The following is a 26249-nucleotide window of genomic DNA, read 5'->3' as shown; positions in this document are numbered from 1 at the left end:
GAAGAGGAAATTTGGACACAGGCAATTACAGAGGGAAAACTATGTGAAGACACAGGCAGAAGACGTCCATTCACAAGCCAAGGAAGGTGATCTCAGAAGAAACTGATTCTACTGACACCTTGATCTTGGACTTCTAAATGCCAGAACTGTGAGAAAATATATTTCTTGTTGTTTAAGCCCCTCATCTGCGGTACTTTGTTATGGTAGCCCAAGCAAACTAATGTACCATGTTTTCGGCCCTGTTCCACATCCCTAAGTTTGATGATGCCTGTTTCCTTCAAATTCTGTTCTTTTCAAGGTCCTGTGGGATGAACTGGCTCACATCCCCTCTGCAGGCTGCCACCCTTGTATGTCACTCACTGTGCCTCTCTCCATCTGCTTTCTGTCTTCCTAAAATTTGTGGAATTATGAAAATTTCTTTAAGTGTGCCTCCTACTGTCTTTATTCGTTAGAGTTTTATACTAAAAACAAAACAAAACAAAACATCTTTTGCTGCCATTTTAGTGGTTTTCGAGAGAGGGAAGAGTTATACTTGCATTTTAACCTAAGGCGAATTTCTAAAATTCTAGAACCTTTTAACCTAGCAATGGCAATAATCAACATGTTATGAAACTGTCATTCTTTTTAACAAATTACATACATACTGGCACCCAATTTGTTGGTTCTCAGCTCCCAACGCACGCTTCTTTGCCCTATTTCTGATACTGGAGCTGTATCCTGTAAACATTTCTGGTTTACCAGATGGCTTCATACTAGGCTTCATCAATAGGGGACTTCGGAGGGACACTGCAGGGGGAAGGAGTTTCTCTTCCTGGTTCCCCTGTTCGTTTATCTCCGGCTCCTGTGGCATGAGGCTGCCAAAGGCATATGGGGCAGCCATGACACAAACACTTCAGTGAGTTTCACAGACACCCATCTGTGAATTCCTAGTGAGTCTTGGGGGCCTCCTAATGGGGGCTTCCCAGTGAGTCCCATCACGGCCCAACAGGAAGTTTTCAACTTGCCAGCACAGGCCTATGGCACTTCAATGAATTTCTTGCTATCCAGTGGGCCCCAGTCACAACTTCTCAAATGGGATCTGAATCTCAGCCTGGTGTAGTGGGATATTTTTTCTCAGATTTTTCTCTTTTTGGGGTGCTCTGTCTCAGCCCTAGATGTAGTGGCTCTCTCCCTTACCTGCTAGTCTTGTATTTTTTAGAGCAAGGGTGTGCAAAACTTTTCTGGAAAGAGCCAGCAAGTAAATATTTTAGGCTTCACGGGCCATGGGGTCTGTATTACTCAATGGAATGTTGTAGTGAGAAAACAGCCACAGACAGCACACAAATGAACGGGCATGGCCAGATGGGCCACAGGTCCACTCCTGCTTCCCTATGCTCCTTAGCCCATAGGCATCAACCCCCTGTTACTAGTGAACAGTTCTTTATATGAAGTTCTCACTGTTCAAATTACTGGTGTGGTTACTTCTGACCGGACCCTGATTGATATACCACATTGAAATTTTAGGCGAGGACTTGGCTCGTGACTTGGGCCAGCTGAGAGTGTTTGCTCTGGATCTTACAATTTTGGTCAGTGTTAGAGAATGAATGAGAGAAGGAGTGACTCTGTGGCAGTCTTAAACAGTAAAAATAACAAGCGGGTGGATATTTTAGGCAGGGCTTTCTTACCTGCGTGCAGACAAGACTTGGGGCAAAGCAGAAAAATCTTCTCTTCTTGTCAGTCGTAAACTTCAGGTTCATAAAATGTTCCCTACCGTTACCTACTCTATAAAACTTTCACGTTTATTTTAAAATAATTTCCCCGAGATCTTCAAGTAGAATTGACACTCTAGGAAGATGCAGGGCGTTTTTTCCTGGGGCTCACTCTCCCCTAGGCTCAGGATGGCAGTGCTCTTGGGGAGCACGTGTCAAATGCTCTTTGGAGTGGTAGTTTCACTGCCTCCCCAAGCTTTTCTTAGCCAAAATACATCGCAGTTGATTAGTTTTCTGCTTTCGAAATTGCTGTCAAGTTCCAGACTCATCTCCCTGAGATTATTCCCATCATCTTTATTGGAGGTTTGGGTGTCTGCAAATTCTTCAGTGACACATTTACAGGCTGTCTTTTGCTTTATGCTCACAGATGGCTAATCACAATGACACCGTGTATTTTACTAGTTTAATTCTCAGAGGGTAACCTCTTTTCCAAGATTTTGTTTCTCCATGCATTGCCACTACCAAGAAAATGTTCCCTGATCACAATGGGACAGAGAACACTTACCCCAAGGCTATCCCAAAGACAGGGCTCTGGGACTTCCTGAAAATCAGAACCTTGCCTGAGATGTTTCTGCCAGGTTCCCTATGGCTTTTAACTCACGTGATGGGTTAGGGAGAGAAGTGAAAGGAAAAAGCATGCTTCCAGGCAATCCTGGGGTAAAAGCAATAGCAGTTGGCAAAACGTTTGCCCTAACTGCCTATCAATTTTTCTCTTCGTTATGATACAAGCAGGAAGGTTGTAAGATCAGCTGTCGTAAATGATGAGCTAAGACAGAATTATGAGTACAGGATGCCTTATTGCTGGTATCATACTGAAACCTCTGAAGGGAAAACAGGGGAAAGGGAAAGAAACATTTTTCCCCTTGCTCACGTAAGGCTTGGGATGGAGTATGAGAAGGTGCTCCGATCACCAGCTGAGAGCTTTCCACTGCCCCTCCTTCCCATCCCATTTTGGATCAACCAATCCTCTCTTGTAGACAGAATACAGGGTCCACATGGCGCCTCGCAAGGATTCAAAATAGGTAAGGTCGTCCTCTGGGTTAAGCTATAAAACTGACTTAGATCAGTGTGAAAAAGTACAACGTCATCTCAGAAATAAAATGTTTTCTAGGCTAAGACAATGATGAATGGACTGTAGGCACCGATGCAGGCAAAGGAAGAAAAGGCTTTGCAGAAAGAAGTTGAAGCGAGGCAGTGCCTGTCCAGGTCCGTTGTGCAGGAGAGACACTCCACCCCCAGCCCCTGTCCCCGAGGAATCAGGAGCATCAGCCATTATCATCTTTATACTCACCCTTCGCCACATTTGATCTTTGGCAAGTCAACTTCTGCTCATGGTCTTACTCCCTGTGTGGATTTGTCTGCAGAGAGAGAATGGCTTGATCCCCAAACATCCCTATCACATCCACTTGACAGCTGTTTCTCATTGGAAATGAACAAATTAGCAACATGGTGGCTGCCAAGTTGGTTGGTATCTGAAACTTGGGGTGCTAACAGATCAGTTATGTGCCATGTTGGATAAGGAGCCCCAGTGTGGGACCAGCTGGGCTCCTATGGCACTTGTAAATAGTCCTAAAAGACGTCTGAACTTTTTTCAGACAGACATTTTTATTATCTAGAAACTTAATTCTAAGAGAAAAAGTTGATTAAATTGCAGCCATTAAGAGACTCAGAATACTACAATGATGACGATCAGGAACTTCAGGTTTAGACAACACGGGCTCCAGGTCTGGTCCTCTAGCCTTTCTTCATGATGTCCATAGGCACTTAGTTGGGTCTCTGTGTGCTCAAATTGTTTCACCTATCAAGTGAGCATAGTAGTACATAATAAAGTATTTATGTAACAGTTTTGTTGTGAGCGTTAAATGAGATTTGCCCATGAAATATTTATTGCAGTGCCTGGCACTCAGTAAGGGATCCATAAATTTTAGCTATCATCACCGTGATTATTATTATCAAGTATTTTTTTCTCCGTTTCAAGGATCAAAGTCATATGTTACTGCCAATCAGAGTTTAGACCAGCCCAAGATAGTCAGTGCTAAAAAACCCAGTTGAAAGCACTTTTGACCAGGCACTATTCTAGTATAAAATAATAGTAAGCAAAAAATAAAAAAAATACATATTTATTTAACAAAGAATATCGAATTTAATTTCAGAGAGTAATAAAGGAAATGGAGGTAAGGGCTGCGAGAGGGTGATGGCGATGACGTTAGATAGTGTGACTCTACGGGTTTTAGATCCAAGAAGCGACAGGAGCTGGATGGAGTGAAAGACCCTGAGAGAAAGTGGCATCAGAGGCTGAGAGCCAAAAGATGAGGTCAGCCCTTTATGCTCTGCAGCAAACATTCAGGAAGGGGGTACAGCTGATACAGCCTGGAGGAGTGAAAGAGCTTGGGATTTTTAGCAATAGAAAGAAGGCCAGTGAGGATGGAAAACAAGGATGGGGGATAGGCAGGGGGCGGGTTTGGGAGGGAGGGGTTGCAGGCTACCGTAGAGTGGAGGGTTTCAAGCCTAAGGTGGAAGGAATGACTGGGTTTGAGGCAGTGCAGCCAAGGCTGGAGTGAGGAGAGTGAATTGTCATGGGGTAATGTATCCCCTAAGGGCAGGGAGACTGTCTGGAAGTTAACAGCTTGGCCAGGGAAGAGAGAATAGTGGCTTAGGCTGGTGCAGAGAGAGTGCAAATGGAGAGAAATGGTTGGATGTGTTTTGGAAGGAAAACTGATAGGACTTCCTGACAAATCAGGTGTGGGGAATAAAGGCCAGAGAGAAATCAAAGACGATTGTTGGATTTTTGGCTTGAACAGTGACGTCAAGGATTGTTTCATTAAGTGTGGGTGGATGGACGGGGACAAAGTGGATTTGGTGGGGAAAAAATTAGGTTTATGAGAAATAAGTTGAGACTGTTAGATGTTGTGTCAGATACTTAGGTGGCCTTTGCATGGCATGTTTGTGCTTTCTATAAAGTTTTAAAAACCCAAAATCCTATTTCAAGGAGCTCTATCATCCTAGAGCCCTATACTGGGAACTGTTCTTCTGTTCAATCCTTTTGTTACACATGAAAAAAAATGTTACGTAGCAATGAGATTTCCATTGTGACTTGGTGGTGGAACTGGCCCCGGCACCTGAGCTTACTTACTGATCTATTTATTTCTGATGAGTTATTCTGTTCTGAGCTTCACATCAGCTCCAAGATCGTCTCTATAATAAGAAGAGTCTCAGGAAACCCTAAGCCTAAGAATGTCTTTTGGATAAAACAAGGATCTTGTTTTCACGCAAATGTGGCCTCATAAATGAAGAGACGTAGAAATGGATGTAGAGCCAAGCTGTGGAGGCGAAATAGATTTTCTGAAACACCAATAGTTTCCTAAGGGATCGTTTGCCCATCTGGGTTTATTGGGACTGCCAGGAAGAAAAAAAAAAAAAAAAGAAAGGTCATGTGATCATGTCCAAAGAGTACGCCGTGTCAGTTATGAAATAATTATTTAAATGGTATTATTTGGATACTGTCTGAATTCATATTTTTCTGCCCCAGGGATTGGGAGGGGTCAGGGAAGCCATTAGTGATTGCTGAGAAACCAATACTACGCATCCCAAACAAACCTGCACACAATGTCCCATAAAAATCTCATTACTCACCCTGTTCTCCCTGAATCAGCATTCTGGGCACTGTTGTAGATATCCTGTAAATTGCACATTTATAAATTACTCATTTATAACATCTGTCGGAAGGCAGCTATAGAAGCAGATAATCTTTTCCCTGTAGCCTCAGCTCTGTAGCAGCTTGCTTTCGGATTTTGCTTTGATCTTTTTTCAGTGTCCCAGAAGACTTCAGACCTGTTGTTGACTGGCTCCAAATTATCTGGGAGTGTTCCAATGAATCTGGACTGCCTCTTTGACCCAGTCGTGGAGGAGGCTGGAAACCAGCCATGTGCCAGGAATTAGACCTTGGGAATGAAGAGGTGAAAGAGACAGTCCCTGTTAAAGATGGCCACAGAGAGCTAAGAAAATTAGTGAAGACAGCACAGCATGCCAAGAAGTGCCACCGGGATTTGCACAGAGTATTGGTGAGAATGGAAGAAGCATCTAACGCCTCCTGGGTGACACTCCAGGAAAAAGAGGTGGGGAAATGCTTTAAAGTGACACCAGAGAACACTCACACACTGCTGGTGGGAACGTAAAACAGTGCAGCCACTTTGGAGGACAGTCTGGCATTTCCTCTGAAGGTGAAACACAGAGTTACCACGTGACCCAGCAATTCCACTCCTCGGTCGGCACCCAAGAGAAATGAAAATACAGGTTCACACGCACACACAAAACTTGTACGTGAATGTTCAGAACGGTATTACTCATTATAGCTGCAAAATGAAAACAGCTCAAATGTCCCTCCTGTGATGAATGGATAAATTAAATGTCGTGTCCGTACCCTGGAATGTTATTTGACGTTAAAGAGGAAAAAAGTACTGATGCATACTACAACGTGCATGAAGCTTGAGAACGTTATGCTGCGTGAAAGAAGGCAGTCACAAAGGATCAAATATTATGTGATTTCCTTTGGGTGAAATATTTAGCATAGGCAAATCTGTAGAGACAGGGAGTAGATTACTGCTTGCCTATATCTGGTGGAAAAGGGAGCATTGAGGGGTTATGGCTGAGGGCCACAGGGTTTCCTTTTCAGGTGGTGCTTTGAAATTGATTCTGTAATCGTTGCACAACTTGGTGAATATACGAAAAGCCCTTGAATTATACACTCACATAGGTGAATTGTATGGTATATGAATTCAATCTCAATAAAGTTGTTAAAAACAACAGTGACACCTGAGGACCGGTAGGGGAGAAGGTTACTGGGCAGAGTGACAATAATGAGCAAATATACCCCATTAGCAACCCCCCCCCCTTGACTCTACTGCCAAAATGTGTCCCCCCAGATCCTTTTAACCTTCTCTATTCCCACCACTACCCTCCTGATCCAAGCCACTGGTATCTACCTGAACCACTAAAGTAGCCTCATAACTACTATACTCCTGTCCCTGTGCTGGGGGGTTGAGTGGCAGCACAGGACCATCCTTCTTCTCTGGAGGGGCTGAAAGTGTGGGGAGCCCATTTTCCAGAGGCCCTGCTTCGGGGCTCCAGACTGCCCATGCCCCTTCCCTAGGGCCCCTTCCCTGTTTCTGCTGAGTATCCAGCTTATCCCTAGTCACACTGTCTTCCCCTGTGACACTCGATCACGACTGAGAGTGGTTTTCTTTGTAGCTCATGTCACCTGCTGAGGTTCACGTATGTCCTTTCTTGCTCACTCTCCATCTCCTTTCTGGAAGGCAAGCTCCCTGCAAGCAGGGACTTTGATTCACAGCGGTATGTGCGGTGCCTCATTCAAGTCTCTCGTACACAGAAGCTTCTCGTACTCTTGCTTGCTGAGTGTGCGAAGACGAGGCAGGACGAGGACAGGGCGTTGAGGGCCTATCTCTCACCGTCCGTGGTTGGAATGCCACGGGGCACTTGTGGGGGTGGAGGGAGGTGAACGGTGAGGTTGCTGGGAAGATGGGTCCCACAGGGCTTTGCTATTTCCTAGCTGTGTCATCTTAGAAAAGGCATTTCATCTCTCCAAGCCTCTCTGCTTCTCCACTTTACAATGGAATTTTTAGAACCCATCTTGTGAGGGTTGAATGTGTACATAACATGAAAATCCTGAGGAAATTCGTATATTGAACATTGAATATTCTCATGTGCCCACAGGGGCTAGGCCCTGAAAATTCAGAGATTAAAAAAGGTGTGTTCTCTGTCCTTGAGAAGCCCATGTCTGCCAAGGAAGACAGACCCACAAGAAGTCATAAAAGGTGTCTCACATGATTGTTGCCTCAAGGCCTCTCAGCCAGAGTGCCTGACTTCCAGTCACTTCTCATGACAGGGTGCCAGTCTGTGTTGTGTCTTTATTAGCACTGGGACCTCCTCAAGGACAGTGGCGGGCCTCCACCTCTTCCACAGGGCCTGTGGGGCCTCCTCGGGATCCAGGTACTAAGGAGGCCCAGCCTGCCTCTTCCCTTGAATGGGGGGCTCGGCTTGTCTTCAAAACCAGGGGATCAAAAATCCCAGGTCTCCCGACCTTGTACCCTGAGTTACAGAAAACATTTCCTTTTATGACAGGAGAGCTCTTTATTCTCCTTGCATCGCCTTTCCCGGATGCTTATTCAGTCAGGCGCCATTTTGACATGACTCTGCTTTCTAGGCGTAGGTTCTTTCCACCCTGCCTTTTCACTGCATCACTTCTCCTCTTGCAAACTTTCTCTCCTTTGCTAAAGTCTGCTGTACCCAGCCTTCATCGTCTTAAAAACCAACTGCTGGGACTCTTTGTGACTGGGGACTCTGCTTTTTACCCTTCCAGGTTCTCAGAGCTTAGCAGTGCCCACAGAAATGTCCTCTCTGCTCCCCAGAATTTTATCCACACCCTGTAACTGTTTGGAGGCACAGTCCGCGGCAGCGCGTGTTTCTCAGCTGCTTGTGACATCAGGTTGGGAACTCCCTTGGGATGCCGGCCTTTGTCACCTCATCACTTGGTATTCCTGGCACAGAGTGGACAATGGTGTATGGGATGGAGGTTTGATGGCTTGGAGTGACAATAATGTCTTCAAACCTACCCTCTTGCTCTCGTTTGGGTCTAAGTAAAAAATGCCAAATGAACAGCCTCTTCCCGGCCTCCCTCAAGCCAGCTGGGACCAGGCAGCAGCCTTTGGGGTGGCTAAGGAGGAGGAGGTGTGTGTTTTACTATCATACCTCCAGTCTCCAGTTTTCTCAAGGGCTTCATTTCTTTTGCTTGACTGGGGGAGCTGAGTGTCTAAGTAGAGTGCATTGTTTCCCCTGCTTCCGATTCACCTCAGGACTAGACTGGCAGCTGTGGGGCACCCGGGTGGCTCAGTCGATTAAGCATCTGACTTCAGCTCAGGTCATGATCTCATAGTTCGTGAGTTCCAGCCCCGCGTCGGGCTCTGTGCTGACAGCTCAGAGCCTGGAGACTGCTTGGGATTCTGTGTCTCTGTCTCTCTCTGCCCGTCCCCCACTCATGCTCTGTCTCTGTCTCTGTCTGAGACAGAGTAATAAACTCTGTCTGAGACAGAGTAATAAACACTAAATTTATTATTTACTAAAGTAAATAAACACTAAAAAAAATAAAAATTAAAAAAAAAAAAGACTAAACTCATTCTGGTGCTCAATTGCAAGTTTTGAGGAAAAAAAAAGAAGACCAGCAGCTGTGTCTGAGAAGAAGACGGTGCTGGTGGGGATGGAAGGAGAATGAGGGGCAAGTTTTGATTAGAAATAAATGGAAAAAATGAAAAAAAACCTAAGGAAATGCTTTATTCAGAGATTTACAACATGTTTGCTCAATAAACCTTTATTTATTGCCCAAAGTCTGATTTCTTTTGGAAGATTACCTTGGCAGACAGTCTATAAGTAACGGCAATGCAACAGAATTGGAAACTCGAGGCAAGGGGAGCCTTAGAAAGTAGTTGTCCATCTGTGTGAACTTTAAAAAAGTTTTTTTAAATATTTATTTTTTGAGAGACAGAGAGATGCAGAGAAAGAGAGAGACACTGAATCGGAAGTAGGCTCCAGGCTCCGAGCTGCCAGCACAGAGCCTGAGGTGGGGCTCGAACTTGTGAACTGTGAGATCATGACCTGAGCTGAAGCCAGAGTCGTAACGGACTGAGCCACCCAGGGGTCCCCTGTGTGAACTTTTAAACAATTTTTTTTGTTTTTTGTGGGGTTGGAGGGTGATGCATGGAGGAATTATTCCCTTTGAAAGTCAGCAGGAATGCGATCGTGCTGTCCTGGGTTTGAGGCTGCTACCGTAAAATCTTCATCTTTCACCTAATTATGCCTGCTTTTGATAGCAGCTCTTGGGTAAAAAAAAGTTTTCTCCTTATAACTACACATCTGACTGCACATTTGTCAAAGTGTTGATCAAGGGCTCTTTCTTCTTTTAATAAATGTGATGTATCCATTCCAAAGCATTCCTTCTATAATTAATAACAATAAGATCCAGTACCTGTGGAGAGCGGAGACATTGAAGAAGAACCAGAAAAAATACAAGATGGTATCAGCAGCCTAACAGCAGTGCTCTCGGCCTTCTCTGGCCCCCGTGCAGATTGCACCTGCTACCCAGAGATCCCACCTGCCTGTGGGGGGGCCCCTTGCTCCCTTCACGCTTCCCTTGGTTCTTTATTTTAAAGGAGAAAAAGTTGGATTGAAGTAAGAAGATAGATCCCATTTAGGGGGGATAAAGCTAAGATAAAATATTATACTTGCAAAACAATAATACAAGGAGTGTTATTTGCCCTGGACACTAGATTTTTTTAAGATTTGCTTTTGAGAAGGAGAGACGGAATGTGAGCGGGGGAGGGGTAGAGAGAAAGGGAGACACAGAATCTGAAGCAGGCTCCAGGCTCTGAGCTGTCAGCACAGAGCCGGACCAGGGGCTCGAACCCATGGGCTGTGAGATCATGACCTGAGGCAAAGTCAGATGCTCAACTGACTGAGCCACTCAGGCACCCCTGTACTTTTATGTAATGCCAACAGCTACCTTTTGTAGCTGGTGCATCACTTATACCATTTATAATAATAATCATAGCTAATATTTAGTGAAGCTCTCCCCCGGGGTCATGTGCTGTTCTGAGGCATTTCATGTATTTGATGGACTTCTCCAAAACACATATGGTAGGAGACTTGCCACATATTTTATATAAAGTCAACTCTGGTCCTTCTGCTGCATTTTGCTTTGTGGGAAAGTAACTTGTTAGTATCTCTCTCCTTCCCTCCCTCCCTCCCTCCCTCCGTCCCTCCCTCTCTCCCTTTCTCTCTCTCTCTCTCTCTCTCTCTCTCTCTCTCTCTCTCTCTCTCTCTCTCAGGTCTTACCAGGACCTAAAGTATTGCAGGAGAAAGGGGCAAGAGTTCTCTGTGCATGAAACAGTCTGGGGTCCTTGATGAAGACAGTCACTGCTTGGTCACTTGGAGACCCTTAAATCTGGACAGCTCCACTGAGGTTATCTAGATCTCAGTCTATATATTATATGGATTTATATACATTATGTTTCACCAGAGAAGCCTGACTAATACACTGTTCTTTGTGAGACCATACCTGGAATAACAAAGTCTTATTTGGAGAGGTCTCCAAGGAAGTGGGAAGTTTGCTTTTTTTTTAGATCATAATGAGAACAGTTATTGCCTTTTTCTAGGGAGAGCCTAGTCTTCAGGAACCCAAACCTGTTTATCTCTTGGGGCAAGAACAGGAAATGGTTCTTTCATTCCTTTAAAAATAACCCCCATGTGTAGGAAAAATAACACTGCTTGCTCAGTGCTTATACTGCTATCCACACAGTTTGTCTCTTGTTCTCGCAATTTCTCACTGGGGAAGGGATGAACAGGGTGATCATTTCCTTTTTCAGATAAAGAAACTGAGGTCAAAGAGAAGTCAGGGAACTTCTCCAAACTGATCCAACAGGTTGTTCCTGGTAAGGTCAGGATTTACACTTGACCAGGCTGACTCCAAGCCCATCCTCTGGGTATTGCTGTGTGTTAATCTCAGTGTGCAGAAGCAGACTGCCTATGAGCTTCTAAGATAGTTTTGGGTGACCATACTGGCTTGGCCACCTCCAAAGTGCATGATGTGGGATACGCTGGGTGGCCTGACCCATCCCCTTCCTGGTGCCCACTGCCCCCTGGTCACACTAGCTTTCTTTCTGCATCTTCTTTCTGTCTCCATCTTGGGTGCTTTGCCCTTTCTCTTCATTCTGCTAGAAAAGCCCTCTCCAGCACATTTTATTGGCTGGTCTGTCAATATTGAGCGCTCTACCTAAATGTCCTCACCTCCGGGCACCTGGGTGGCTCAGTTGATTAGGCATCCAACTTTAGCTCAGGTCATGATCCTGTGGTTCGTGGGTTTGGACCCCGCATCGGGCTCTGTGCTGACAGCTCGGAGCCTGGAGCCTGCTTCCGATTCTGTGTCTCCCTCTCTCTCTGCGCCTCCCCCACTCACACTCTGTCTCAAAAATAAACATTAAAAAAATTAAGTGTCCTGCCTCTGCCCCAGAGCCCCTCCAACATGTCACTCTGTAGCAAACCGACTGCTTCCTCCCTTCACAGCACTTATTAGTGCTTGAAGTAATGCTGTTTGTTGGTTTCAGTGCTTATTTTTTATGTTTCCCTACTAGAATGTCTGTTCCTCGCGGGGCACCGTGTCTTTCATATTCAGCACCGTATCCATTCAGTGCTTGGTCCATACATAATGCATGCCCCCAAAATGTCTATGAAATTCTGGACTCACTGGCCCCCAATTTATTTTCAGGTGTAGTATCAGGATGGTATTATGAACTTTTGGTATCATTGCTAGAAATCGAGGGAATACGCACGTCTTGGTGCATCGCCAGCTTGGTGCTTGGTGCTCAATAAATAGTAGCTATTCTGGTGATCATTGGCTGCTTTTCTTTTCACTACCCAAGGGCTTGGAAAAATGTTTCGCTGAACGCAATCTTGGCAGCAAAGAGGTCCCCAAAGCATTGCCTTGCCTGCCCTCAGCCTTGGGGAAAATAAATCACATTTTCTATTTAAGGGTGATGTAACATCGCCACAGAAGAAACTTTATCTGTTTGGCCCTATCCATCATTTTTCTCTCCCCACCCCTCCCTGCCTATCCCTCCCTGGGAAGGTGCTCACATTTACCACGTGTGCCCTACCCACTGTGTTTCTGCCTGCCTTGGTGACTGATCTGTAGCTAACAAATCACCTGGGATGGCAGCGTGGCCGTTGTCCCCTTCCGCCTCTGATGGAAGGTGCGGTTGCTCTGTAAATCATCGCTGGGAGCTGCAGGCTGGGTCCGCCGGGGCGCAGCTTCAGCCGCGCTCTGTTGAAGAGGCTGTCGTGTGCACTCTCCTTCAGGCAAGGTGGCAGCATTGTCATCTGCCCCCAGGATCAGGGCCAGCGCGCATGTGTGCTTTTGTGGCCCGTTCCGCTGCCTCCTTGAACTCTTAAATCAAAACCCGGCACAGCACAGAGGTCAGGAAGCCAGGGCTTCCAGGGGTCTTGGTTGGGCCTTTTTGTGACTAACGACAATAATAAAAGGATTGAAAAGGGATCTTTGAACATATTTTAGCAGAGAAAATTGTCACACGTTATTGGGAACTTTCCCTTCCTTCCTCCACTCCATCATGAAGAATCACGTCATTTGTGGGATCTCTGGCAGGGCCACCGAGAGAACCCACCACGCGTCCTGACGACGACGACGACGACGACGATGATGAAGATGATGAGACCTCACCGGGCGCCCTGCACCATTAATCACTTTCCATACAGTCGTATTTAATCTTCCAGGAATAATGGGCTAAGGAAGCAGGTCAGATCTTCTTTGGTGGGAATGCATGCAAAGCAGGAGTCCTGATTTTGAAATCTGGAAAGTACTGGGTGGAAGGGGTAGCGTTCAGCCAGTACCTACCCCAGCTTCAACCCTTTCACATAAGGTATGCCATCTGCCAACCTTGCAAATTAGGTAGCCTCTTCCCTACATTTTTACAGGTGAAACTGAGACTCAAGAAGCCTTAGCAGCCTGTCCGAGATCACACCCAGTTGCTAAGTGGCAGACCCAGGATTTAAATCAGATTTGTCTGACTCCAGACTCTGGTTACGGATAGAAATGGTCTGAACAGGGTCCGTCTTACAAGTAGGCAGTCAGATGGGAAGTCTGCCTGTTAGAAGTTTTTCCTTCAAGCCTTAAACTTTTCTCCTATTCCTAACGCACAGGCAATGCACTCGCCACGCACCCCAGTCTGAGGGTGGAACCAGACAACCTCTGCAAAGCACCATGAAGCCGCGAGGATTGAACTATTCCAAGCTTTCACTTTATCACTATTCCAGCTTCTAAACTTGTCATCTTTATAGTCCATTGAATTAATAAGAGAAGCGGATGCTCGTTGACATTGACAGAGCAGGACACTGCATATTATATAAACTGCTCTGTGCAACCCCATCTGATTGCTGTAGAGACACGAATTCATACTTTTCACCATCGTAACCCATAATCGTAACCCAACATCCATTCAAATTAAGGCGCTGTAACTCTTTTTAGGAGTGGAGAAAAAAATTCTTGCTGCTTTTTACTAGTTGATTTATTGGTACATGACAATATTGGGTATATTAAATTTTAATATTGGTGCTGTCTTTTTCACCGTAAGTCTTGTGCTGAGGAGCTCAGAAATTATTTCATTTTAAAAGGGACATTTATTGCACCGTATAGGCAGGTAGGTAATTCCTTCCTCTGAGAAGCTCGTGGATTATTCTCCTTCTGAGGTGTGAGAACTTTTGATTTGCACTTGCTGTGCTGTTTAAGTGCAAAGGAAGGGTGATTTACTGTTTCCACTGGCATAAATAATGTGCCGTTTGTTTCTGCATCATTTTCCAACACCCACTATTGATAGTGCCTCGCAGTGTACCAGGCAGAGAATTCAGCCTTTTACTGTAAATGTCAGGGAGAGAGAATGCAAAAACAGCCTTGGATTTCAGCCTAATGTTCCAGTGGGTCCCCAGTCGCACTGGAAAGAGACAATCCTGTCATGGTGGGCTAGTGCTACAAAGCACCTGTCCTTTCCAGTTCATTTCTTGGAACCATTAAAACCCTTTAGGGAACATGGCAACCGTCTGATCCTTACAGTAAGACCAATCCCAGGATAATTTATGCTTTTACCGAAGATGAGGCATCTCTTCTGTTCTACTTCTCACCCACCAATTTTCTCCATGCTTCCCTACTCTGACCTTTTTAAACATATGTGCCAATTTGTGAAAATATAATGGGGGAACTCTGGCATAGCACAACTTCCTGGGATCTCTACAAAACAGGTAAGACAGGACCTGTTTGTTCCTGACCCAACGTCCATTTTCTTTTTCTTCCTTGGCCATCAAAGCTGATTTTCTTTGGCGTGGCAATATGTTTGCCCTAGATACAAATTTCTCAGCTCCCATTACAACTTCAGGTGACCATTCTGGCTAATGAGGTGGAAACAGAGGTTACTGGGCAGACACTCTGGAAACCAGAACTGTGAGGCAGACGGTTGGTATGGGCTCATTTTTTGCCTTTCTCTTCTAACTTCTACTTCCTGTTCGATTGTGGACAGTTGGCTGGATCTCTAGTAGGTCTCCATATTGACAGAGGAGGCAACCTTCAGGCCTTGTAATAAGGATGGGGGGACAGAATCCAAGGCACCTGATGACTTAATGTAGCACTATGCCAATCACATACCACCTACCTTAGGACTTTTCTAAGCGAGAGAACACATATCTACTTTATTTAAGCAAATATAGTCATGTCCTATTATGGGCATCTGGGGGAGCCAGTCGCCATATTATGAGGACACTAGAGCAGTCCTATAAGGAGGTCCACATGGTGAGGAACTGAGGCCTCCTACCAACAACCAGCATTGACTCGTCAGCTGTGTGAGTGGACCATCTTAGAAGCGGATTCTCCTAGCCCAGTCAAGCTTTCAGATGACCGAGACCCTGGCTGGCAACTTGCCTCTGACTTTCACGAGAGACCCCAGATAAATGTTTATTGTTAGTGTAAGCTGCTACAGCAATATATAAGCAATACAGATTTTAGCATTAGGTGTGTATTCTTACGTACATATTTTAAAGCTGATGTTATCAAGTGAGTAATGCAAACCACTAATATTCTGAAACCCTATAAATGAAAATATCCACAAAGGCATTTAAGTGCCTCCTCTTTTTAAGGCATCATAGTTAAATATGGTGGCAGACTTAATCACTTTTTAGCCACCCTTATGAATACAGTCGATAATTCTCATGAATTTCACATTCCACTACACAGGCCATTTTCTTAACTGACCGTATGTCAATTCAGAATTAGACTAAAAATCCCATATTCTACTCCCCTGCTTCCTCACTATTGTGGCCCCCCTGCCCTCAGTTCTGAAAGGCTGGAGTGACCCTTTAAGCCCCAGATCATAGAGGATTGAAGATTCCCAGACTGCTTCCCTCCCCTTAATGATAGTGTCTCACAGGGAAAACTAGCCTTTGGAAAGGAACATGACTTCCCAATTTCAAGTTCAATTTAACTTGGTGGGAATGAAACTACCTTCCCAATTTACCGTGAGATCTGCGTGGTTAGCTGCCTGAGTTCTCTGCTGATGGGCCCCCAGCCCCCTTCCTGATTTCCATAAACACTTACTAAGTTTCCAAACACCTGGCTTCGTTTACAGCAGTCAGAACCTTCCTCATAGAGCACGAACCCCACCCCCCATCCTGAAACTTCCTTGATCTTTAATCTCTCACACCCCACAGTGACCCCTGAGCCCTGGAAGAGGTTGCCAGCTGAGCTGCAGAACATAACACCTAGGGTCTAGTTTTCCTTGAGCTAGAGCCTCTTTTAGGTTAGGTGCAAAGCTTCGGGACCCGAGGTGTATTGGTCACTTAGTTATGATTCGCTATCACTTGTTTGCCTCTTCCTAGACTGCGGAGCATTTCCAGGAAAGCCCCCACTCGTCATAACATCAGGGATGAAGGCTGTCGTGTCCACAGGGGGATTCATTAACCCGCATTTCAGACCTGCTTATTCCAAGATTCCATTTGTGACTCCATTTGATTGATAAATATCAAGGGCTTCAGCAGGGTAATGGCAAACTGTCCTGCTGAATTTACTCAAATCCCCCTGATTAATCCTGTCTGGCTGCCCAAAGCTATCATTATCACTTACATGCTGCCTTTTAATTTGGATTTTATTGCCCTCCTCCTTCTCTTCTGCCCTCTCTCTTCCTTTTGCTGTCCACATGCTTGCAGGTTAGAAGTTGAAGCCCCTGACTTGATTCTTGTTTGGTTGGATCCTTCCTTCCTCTCTTCCTTCCTTCCTTCCTTCCTTCCTTTCTTTCTTTCTTTCTTCTCTCCCTTCTTTCTTTCCTTCTTTCCTTCCTTCCTTCCTTCTTTCCTTCCTTCTTTCTCTCCCTCCCTCCCTTCTTTTCCTCCCTCCTTCCCTCCTTTCTTTTTTTTTTTCTTAAGGCGTATTCAGTTCTGTGCAATGAGAACTTCAGAACCCAAAGAAGGAACCATCATTGGCTCAGCTCTATGCCAGAAGCATTTAGAAACTGTATGGGTATCCCCATTTTTCCCCCTTTTAAAGCTATCTAGGTGTGTGCCTTTATAATAACACCTTCAGCCAGGCAGACGCAGTTGAGTGATCTATAAATAGGGTTTGGGATTGACTGATCAATCAGAGCTTCTCCTGCTGTAAGGAGGGACTAGTGCACCTGTGTTCTGGTCTGTGTTCACTTGTCAACCTCAAACTTGAGCAGTTTGGAGACAGGTTTGATTTTTGAGGCTTTTTCTTTGGTTAGGGGTGGGGTGGGTGGAGGATGAAGAGGAAAATCTCATTAAGATATTGTTCTACTCTTGCCAAACAGGTAGTATAAAAGGACTCACTTGCTAGATACGGCCATTAAAGGGTAACTGCTTATTTTTCTTCTTTTCCAAATGGGCAGCATATTTTCTGCTCGCATCCTATGCCTAAGGTAGCAATCTGGAAGCAGCTTGAAGTCAATAGCAGCGAGCAATTCCAGTGTAATTTGTGCCCAAGCTCAGCTTGTGTATTGCAGCGACTCCACTCAAGCTACTATCAACTGACCATGTGAACACACACACTTACACATACAAGTACATGTGCAGATGTATGTTTTTTCTATCCAATGCTCTCACCTGTACCTTCTCTTCATTGTCAGAGGAAACAAGCCTGAACACACAATGGTTTTGGCTGAAATGAAGGTATTTGCCCTTGCTACGTACAAATCTGAAGAGATAGGAACCTTGAAGTAACAGGGTTGCTCTGCGGTCCATCTCTCCTGCCTCCGTGAGAGTTACCAACCTCACGAACTGGGTGGGTGCAGAATCCAGTAGTCAGCCCGTGGGAGAGAACGCGGTGGTCCTCCCAGCTGCGGCTAAAAAGTCCTAAGGATCAAGAGTGATCAATAACACTTTTTCTTTTCCCCCAGGTAGGCTTTTCTTCCTATACATCCTTCCAGTTGCCATTTTGGGCATCTAGGTTTGCAAGCCTTTGTCCACGTCCACTGGGACATCCGTGTTTGATTTGGGGAGAGAGAGACGTGCTGGGTGAACCTTTGTATTGATTCTAAAGGTCTTCCTGTGTAATACTTACAGACAGCTCTAAGGGCCTGCCTTGAATAGCTGCCCTTTATAGAACAAGATAATGCTGCTGATACCCTAGGAGCCCTTTCTCTTTCAGGAGCCACGATGGGGTACGCTGAGCTGTCTACCCTTATCTCTGCCCCAATAATGGGTCACTGCTCAAAGTTAGGCATACAGGCAGCATTGTCTTAAGAGCTCCAGCTAGAAGACCAATGTGAGTTGGGTGTGAATCCTAATCACCCCTTAGTAGCCGTGTAAATTTGGTCAAGATTTTTTTTTCTTTTCTTTTTTTTTTTTTTACATCTTTCTTAGCTTCAGTGTCCACATTCGGAAAAGTCAAGTTAGTACCCCATTTGTTGTGACAAAGTTTAAATGGAATCATTCATTAGATAGATGAAGAAAGAAGGCGACTATGGGGTGCCAGGCACTTTTCTAGGCGCTGGGAATAGAGGGGTTAATGAGCCAACAAATTCTGCCTTTGGTTACCGTGGTTACCAACTGGAGGGTAGCCGCATATGATACATAAAGGAGTCAGGACATGAGGTCATTACAGAGAGTGAGCAGTAGTATGAAGAAAATAAAACTCATAGATGTGTGAAGAGTAAGTTGGGAGAGGTGGGGTAATTCTACACTGGATGGTCCTGAAGGTTTCTCCAAGGAGGAAGTGAATGTAAACCCATGTAGCCCAGCGCCTGGCAGGAGTTAAGAGCACCACAAATGCTGTTCCATTGAAATATGTATATATACAATTATTTATGTCTGGGACAGCCAGTGGAGTTTGCAAGCTGATATTCTGGCATTATGATCATCTCCCCGGCCCTCTTTTCTTCAGCCTCCAAGCAATGGAGAAAAACAGTAAAGCAAAGTACTTGGAGAGAAGTCTTTGTCGTTCTTCAGGTACAAATAAGACATTGGCCTTGCTGGAAATCAGAGAATGGGGCAGTCCCTGGATTGAATGTGCATATCCAAATTATCTTTGACAGGAGGCTTCACAGGAAGAGGTTTCCTTCCTGGATTCTGTGATATGCTGTGATTCCCTGGGTGTAAACAGAAGGGAGTTGAAATGGACTCATTCGGTGATCGTGAAGTGGGTCTTCCACTGTGGCTGCAAGAGCACTCAGGATATTGTCTCATTTGTGAGGAGGGAGAGCCGAGAGGCAGAGATGCCCAGGGAGACATTGAGACCCACTCCTCCAGCCCTGTTTTGGTGAACGGCTCCGTTATTTAGCCCATAGAGGAGCCAGGAACCATGGTGTCTGCGTGAGACTCTCTCTCTTGCATTCAGGTGGTCACCGACATCTCCAGGGTCTCCCCCTTTACTGTCTTACCCATTCTGTTTTCTCTCTCTCCACCCCCACTGCTATGGCCTCTTCTAGGCTTACGTCTACTCTCTCCCTCTGATCCGCTATAGGCTTCACTCGAAACTCTTTCCTCTAGTAGTTTTAAAAATGTTAAGATCTTTAGGGCAAAAACAAGGCCGCTTTCTCTTTTGCCTACTCTACAGTAGTGATTCCTAAGTTATGGACTGAGAACTCCTCGGAGCAACGGCTAAGGAAATATTGCAAGAGATCCTTGGATCTGTTGTCTGCGGAGTGGATAAGTAAGTGCCTTAGTCTGTTTGGGCAGCTATAACAAAGTACATAGGCTGGGTGCCCATAAACAACAGAAATGTATTTCTTATATTTGGGATGCTGGAAGTCCAAGATCAGTATCAGCACGACGGGGTTCTGGTAAGCTTCCTTTTCCGGGTTGCAGATTGCACACTTCTCCTGTCCTAACAAGGTGGCAAGGGCTAGGGAGCTCTGCGGGGTCTCTTTTTTCAGGTAATAACCCCATTCACAGGGGCCCCACCCTCACGCCCTAATCACCCCAAAGGCCTCACCTCCTAATACCTTCATCCTGGGGAAAGAGGGTTTCAACATATGAATTTTCTGGGGTGAGGGGAAACACAAACGTTTATTTCATAATAATAAGCTTCAAAAATAGACGTATAAAGATTTTCAAATACATGTAAATACCGTTTTGACAATAAGATGCACATTTACTCAGAGTTGCCGAATTGAGTTTTTCATTGTATATTTTTAAAATCAATAAGTGCTAAAAAGGGATCTTTTCTCCCTTAGGGGCCCACGATAGCGTTTTCATCTATAAGTGGGTCTTCGGCCTTGAGAAGGAATCTTGGCCATCACTGAGATGAAGTACAGTGACAGATGTGTTGGGGCACCTGGGTGGCTCAGTCCGTTCAGCGTTCCGACCCTTGATAGTGGCTCAGATCGTGATCTCACGGTTTGGGAATTGGAACCCAGCATCTGGCTCTGTGCTGACAGGGTGGAGTCTGCTTGGAATGCTCTCTCTCCTCCCCCCCCCTCTGCCCCTCCCCGACTCACACTTTGTTTCTTTCTCTCTCTCTCTCTCTCTCAAAATAAATAAACTTAAAAAAAAAAAAAAACCAGACTGATGTTTCATTTGGCACCTGCTACAGCCCGCGGTACCCCGTAAATGTAAACGCCGGTTCAGACCAGAGCCCTGTGTGTGGGTTCGAAGAGGGACCAGAGGATGCTGCCCTCCAAAGCACTCGACAGCACTAGGGTCCCTGAAGTAGGTCGAGGGACATGGAAGCCAGCTTTCTGGCTTCTGCGGTGCTCATGCCTCAGGTGCAGAGGGGATCATTGAATGCGGATCCCATTCAGGCAACACGTTAGTCTTGGATGTTTGAGCGAGAGCAGTGTGCCGAACGGACACATCGGGCCTTTAGATGGCAGTTGTCACCAATTTGTATGCGTGTGAAGGCTGTGTCGGAGCTGTTTCCGCCTCCGCTTGCTCTGTTTATGCAGCACGAATGTCTGGAACACGCAGTCGTGCTGCCGCTGCTTATCAGATATGCCATCCCAAGGTACCACAGGGAATAGCTTCATTATTAACATAATAAGAGGGGAGCAGGCTGCTTGTGGAAACTGCGTATTTCTAGAACTCGCCTTTGTGTTACGTGCCGGCTGCTAATTAGAACCAGGCTGACGGTGGCGGGGCATCAAAGGAGGAAACGATCCAGGCGAACACCACGGAATGTTAGGACGGCGGGCTGGGGGGCCTGGGCGGTTCAGAGTTTGCCTGCAGAAGAAAAGAGGTACGAGAAATGGAGCCTAAAGGAGAGCTTCCTACCAGGGGTTCCTTGTGGCCTGAGAAATGAGTGAACACACGCTTACCTCTGGGGAGACGCTGCCTGTGTCCGTCTGTCCTTCCTGTACATCTGGTCAGCGCGGGAGGGGGCCGTACCTGGGCTCTCTGATGCAGCCGGGAGGGTGCACCTGACGTAGCTTCTCAGAGGAGCCAGAGAAGCAGTACCAGGAGGGGAAGGGAAGGCCATTTTGCCCCCTCTGGATCGTCAATGATACTTTCATTACTGTGATCTTAAAAAAATTACACATAATGCAAATATAATATTGCAAATACTCAAGGAATTCCCAAGTGCACAGATAGAAAAAGAAAAGTCCCCCCCATGTCCCCACTCGATCCCACCTTCCCCTCCAGGGACGACCATGCATATTAGTTTGTGGTGTATCTAGAGCCCATCTACTCACCTACACAGCGTTGCTTTTTCCAGTGACCGTATCTTGAAAATCTTGCCGTGTCGTGACATGTAATGCTAACACAGGCTGACCTAACTCGTTTGTCATAACCGCTGCGTAGTATTTCAGTGACATATGTATGTATTGTAATGTGTTTGATCATTCTTTTATTCACAGCATTTCTTAAGCCTTTGACGAAAAGCCTTAGTAGGATTCTAGCCCTGTATATTTTCTTTGTTTTTCTAGTTTCTTCTCTTCCTACATTTCTTGAATAATGTGCCCCCTGCCTCCACCATTTCTGGAAACAGTGAATGTACCTTATATGGCCAAAGGGCCTTAGTTTTTATTTTATTTATTTTTTTAATGTTTATTTTTGAGAGACACAGAGAGAGAGAGAGAGAGAGAGCACGTGAGCATGGGAGGGGCAGAGAGAGAGGGAGACACAGAATCCGAAGCCGGCTCCAGGCTCCGAGCTGTCAGCACGGAGCCCGATGCGGGGCTCGAACTCACGAACCGTGAGATCATGACCCGAGCCGAAGTCAGATGCTTAACCAAATGAACCACCCAGGTGTTCCCAACAGGGCCTTGGTAATTACGGACTTGAGATGGGAACATCATGCTGGGTTATTTGGGTGAGCTCGATGGTGGGAAGGGAGCTAGAGGGTTCAGTGAGAGAGAGAGGTAAAAACAGTGAGAAGATCGAAACAGAGGTCGTGGTCATGTGGCTGTAAGCCAAGGGATGCCAGCGGTGTTTGGAAACTGGAAGAGACAGGTACCCACTCTCTCCCGGAGCCCCCAGGAGAAACCAACCTTCCCCGCACACCATCTTGATTTTTGGACTTCTGCTTTTATAAGCCACTACCTTTACTGTGGCAGTGTAAAAAAGCTGTGGTAACTTTTTACAGCACCACTAGGAAACAAATATACTTGGCTCATCTGGCTGTATTCTTTGAATAACTGATCGTTACCATTAAAGATTTTGGGGGGGGGGGGAGAAAAAAGATCTTGGCTGTCATACAGATATAAAAATGAACACGGGCTACAGATTTTATTTAACACACGAGGAGACCAGACGGATGTTCTAACTGGTTCAAAAAAGAACCAAGTAACGTGACTGTCTCCTGAGAAAGAGTTGTTGAAACAGGAGCAAATAGGGGCCCACCTGGTTTTTGTCATTTGAGGAGGGAGGGAAGCCCGTGGAACTTCTCCCAGGTGGGACAGAGTTCGCAGCCTGGTGGTGGTGAATGAATCTGCCCGAGGGCTCAGGCCGGAGCTTTAGGCAGGAGCTGGGAGGCAGGAACGGGCTCCTTAGCAGGTGGGGGTGGGCTGGTCTTGGGCCAGAGGGTCAACCTGTTATATGGGAGAACTTCACCAGAGGGGAGGGTGCTGGTGGTCCAGAGCTGGTCTGTGGGAAGGGGGCCGCGGAACTGCAGGGAAGCTTCCCAGAGAATGAGCACCCCAGGCCTCCGACAGATTGACTTTCGGCAGCCGCACATTCACCCAAATATAAATAAGCGAAAACTGAGGTGGGTTCTCCCCTGACAGCCTGGAGTCTGCTTGGGATTCTCTCTCTCCTCCTCTCTCTACCCCTTCCCTGCTTGAGCGCGCTCTGTCTCTTATATACAAATGTTTATTTAAAAAAAAAGTAAAAAAGGGCCACCTGGGTGGCTCAGTCAGTTAAGCTTCCCACTCTCGGTTTCAGCTCAGATCATGATCTCAGGGTTCGTAGGTTCGAGGCCCGCATCGGGCTCTGTGCTGACAGCATAGAGCCTGCTTGGGATCTTCTCTCTCTCTCTCTCTCTCTCTCTGCCTCTCCCCTGCTCTCTTTCTCTCTCAAATAAATAAACATTTCAAAAAAAAAAACTTTACAAAAAGAAGTAAAAGGAGGAGACATGATCAATGGAGGTCTGAAGAATGTGCACATACACTGAACACAGGCAAATGCTTAAACTTCGAAACACGATTGTTCTACAACCTGCTCTTCTCACTGAACCGTATACTGTGGACATCTTTCCTTGTCAGGGGACAGGCATCTGTCTCTTCCTCCTGGTAACCGTGAGGGATTCCGCTGCACACATGCCCCAGAATTTAATTCACTATTTTCTTACCGACAGGCATTTACGTTGTTTCAAAGTTTTCACTACCGTCAAAAAAGAAAAGCTTTCAATATGTCTTCTTGTCAGTTTACTTAAAAACAATGGGCACACGCAGAGAAAATTCTGGAAGGATTGACACTAAAATATTTACTCTAGTTGTCTTTGGAGGTGGGGGGGGGGTTTATAGAATGTTTTCTTTCTGCTTTACTTATTGCTGTACTCTTTGAATTGGTTTTTTTTTTTTCTACAAGCATGTATTATTTTTTTTGTAATTAGAAAATGCACACAGAAAGAGCTTTCAGTGTTGGAAAGAAGTGCAGCTTCATTGAAATTGTTAAGCTGTCACTGACATTCTGTTAGATGCTCAGGTATTTACATGAGAGACATGCTTTTGGCTTTCTGGGAAGGAGAAGCAGTTGGCAACTGTTGTTGCAGGGCCCAGGTAAAGAAGAACAGGAGTTTTTTTTTTTTTTTAAATGTTTATGTATTTTTGAGAGAGAGAGAGAGTAAGAGAGAGAGGGGGAGAGCACCTGAAGCAGGCTCTGTGTTGAGAGCAGAGAGCCTGATGCAGGGCTCGAACTCATGAACCACGAGATCATGACCTGAGCCGAAGCCAGAGGCTTAACCAACTGAGCCACCCGGGCACCTCTGAGAGCAGGTGCATTTTAAGTGACATCTTGCCCGGGCTGGTAGGCATTTGCTAAATGGGGAGGGTGGCAGGATCTGAAGAGAGAGACGGGGTTAACTCACATTTTATTAACTTCAAGGCACTCACAGGGCAGCTGGGCTAGACGGAGTGGCTGGTTTCGCCTGAGTGGCCCGTCCCGATGTGAGGATTCCCTCCACCTTTGGTTCTGAGCCAAGACGCGGCGGGGGAGGGGAGAGCTGCTCTGACCAGGTCTGCAGGGGATTCCTGGGAGAAGGGGAGGTGGCCACCCGACGCCCATAGCACAGATGCTTCTTCTAGAATGAGTATTCCGTCTAAAGGGGTTAATAATTTAACAAGCGCTCTCCAAATCCTAGAGCTAAACTCCTTTTCCTACAAGCTGCGGTACAAACTGAACGAGAGCACAGTCTGTGCGACCAGTTTTGATGAAGGGGCTGCCCCCCTCCGCTAAGGGTGATGTGGAAAAGCAAGGCTCGGGTTGGGGGGATCCGGAGGGGATCTAGGGGAATCTAGTGCCCATGGGGTCACTCAGGAGCCACAGCCTTGTGCCAGGGCCGGGCACCTTTGCTGGGGAGGAACCCCAGCTCCAGCATCTCTGAGATTTGAGGCTGCCGGAGAGGTGACATTTCATTTCCTCTTTTAACAGAGGATTTGTGACATTCGGGGAAGGGGCAGACACCCCTCACCCAGCTGGAAGGGAGGGCCACAGGGGGAAGGCATCAAACACCTCCACAGCAGGCTTTTTCAGGGCTAAAAAATACCAGCAAACTCTGTGGCAAACAGAGGCGAATAATAACCATCATTTTAAGATAGCAAGATTTGGCCTTCGGGCCCTTTGCTTTCTCCTGGGTGCTGAAAATAGTCCTGGAAATGGGACTTCATGGATGGTTCTGAGCATCCTGCAGCTTCAAATAGCGGAGCAGTCTGCCCGGTGGGATGGCCCTTTAGCCTGCCCATCACCTTCTTTGTTTTGTTAGCATTACTGGAAAGAAAAAGGGTGAAAAATCACTTGAACAGTGAACAAATTCCTTTTCTGACATGCGTTTGCCCAATGGGGTCCTACTGAAAGCAGACCGCTATCAGGAGCATGAAGAAAATACAGCAATTAACATGAATCTAATACAGTGTTTATTTCAGAGCAAAAACTCAAAGTCACGATTTCAGAGACTTTCCCTTTGATCCCACCTCATTCTCAGTGGGGATGTTGCTGATGGTCTTTGCAGAAACTTTCGAGTACACAGTGTAACTAATGGTTGTACAATAGACTTGGTTTCGGAGGCGTAACTTAAGGGCAGCGTTATTCATGGAAGAGAATGAGTCAACCTAGGGTGGAAACGCCCTTCTGGAAATAGTCATGGCCATTTCCCGGGGAGCGAGTACAGATCAAAGCTCTTCAGCAGCCCTCTGGCTACAGAGCCCGAAGCCCCTCTATGCTGAGCATGGCTGGGTGCTAACCTTTGAGACTTTGCAGGAGCCCATGGAGGAACAGCACTTAAAATCCCCGCTTGGGTGCCTTCCTAGGATCCCGATGGCAGCGGCAGCTTGGGGGGCATTTGCCCACCACTGAGAGGCAAACCACCCTCTCCACCCTGCCAGTCCCCAATCCTCCAGCTCCTTGGTGTCTGTCAGAACCCAGGTTATAAAATCGTTCCTGCTGTCTTGGTATTTTCCTTGCTTTCTCTGGCTGCGCTGGCTTCGCCTGTCTGTTCTCCCTTCTTGCCTAAAGAGCTGTCCAAGCAAATGCCCTAATTGTAATGAATCACTATCCTAAATAACAGCCATGTGGTATTGTAAATGACAAAGGTCTTTGGTATTCATTTTTCAGGTTTGAGACTCAGCAGCCCTGTGAGATCGGCGGGGCGGCTATTACTATCTGCATGTAATATACGGAGAGATAGAGGTTCACCAGAGAGGTAGTGGGGTTAGCCCAAAGCCACACAGCCAGTGGGCAACAAAGTAGGAAAGCAAATCTGAGTTTGTCTGACTTCGAGTC

The 26249-nt window shown here is 46.1% G+C and overlaps 1 long non-coding RNA gene across 1 annotated transcript; it reads left to right on the top strand.

The window, feature by feature from the left end:
• Nucleotides 1-18472: 18472 nt before the first annotated feature.
• Nucleotides 18473-20322, top strand: LOC132668530 (uncharacterized). The gene is made up of 3 exons (XR_009605599.3): nucleotides 18473-18824; nucleotides 18911-19657; nucleotides 20051-20322. It is a non-coding gene; the product is annotated as an uncharacterized LOC132668530 (long non-coding RNA).
• Nucleotides 20323-26249: the final 5927 nt, after the last annotated feature.

This window comes from Panthera onca, chromosome B3 (assembly GCF_046562875.1).
Source record: "Panthera onca isolate mPanOnc1 chromosome B3, mPanOnc1 haplotype 2, whole genome shotgun sequence".
Classification (NCBI taxonomy): Eukaryota; Metazoa; Chordata; class Mammalia; order Carnivora; family Felidae; genus Panthera; species Panthera onca.
Note: the sequence above shows the minus strand (reverse complement) of the source record. Positions and strands in the feature narration are given on the sequence as shown.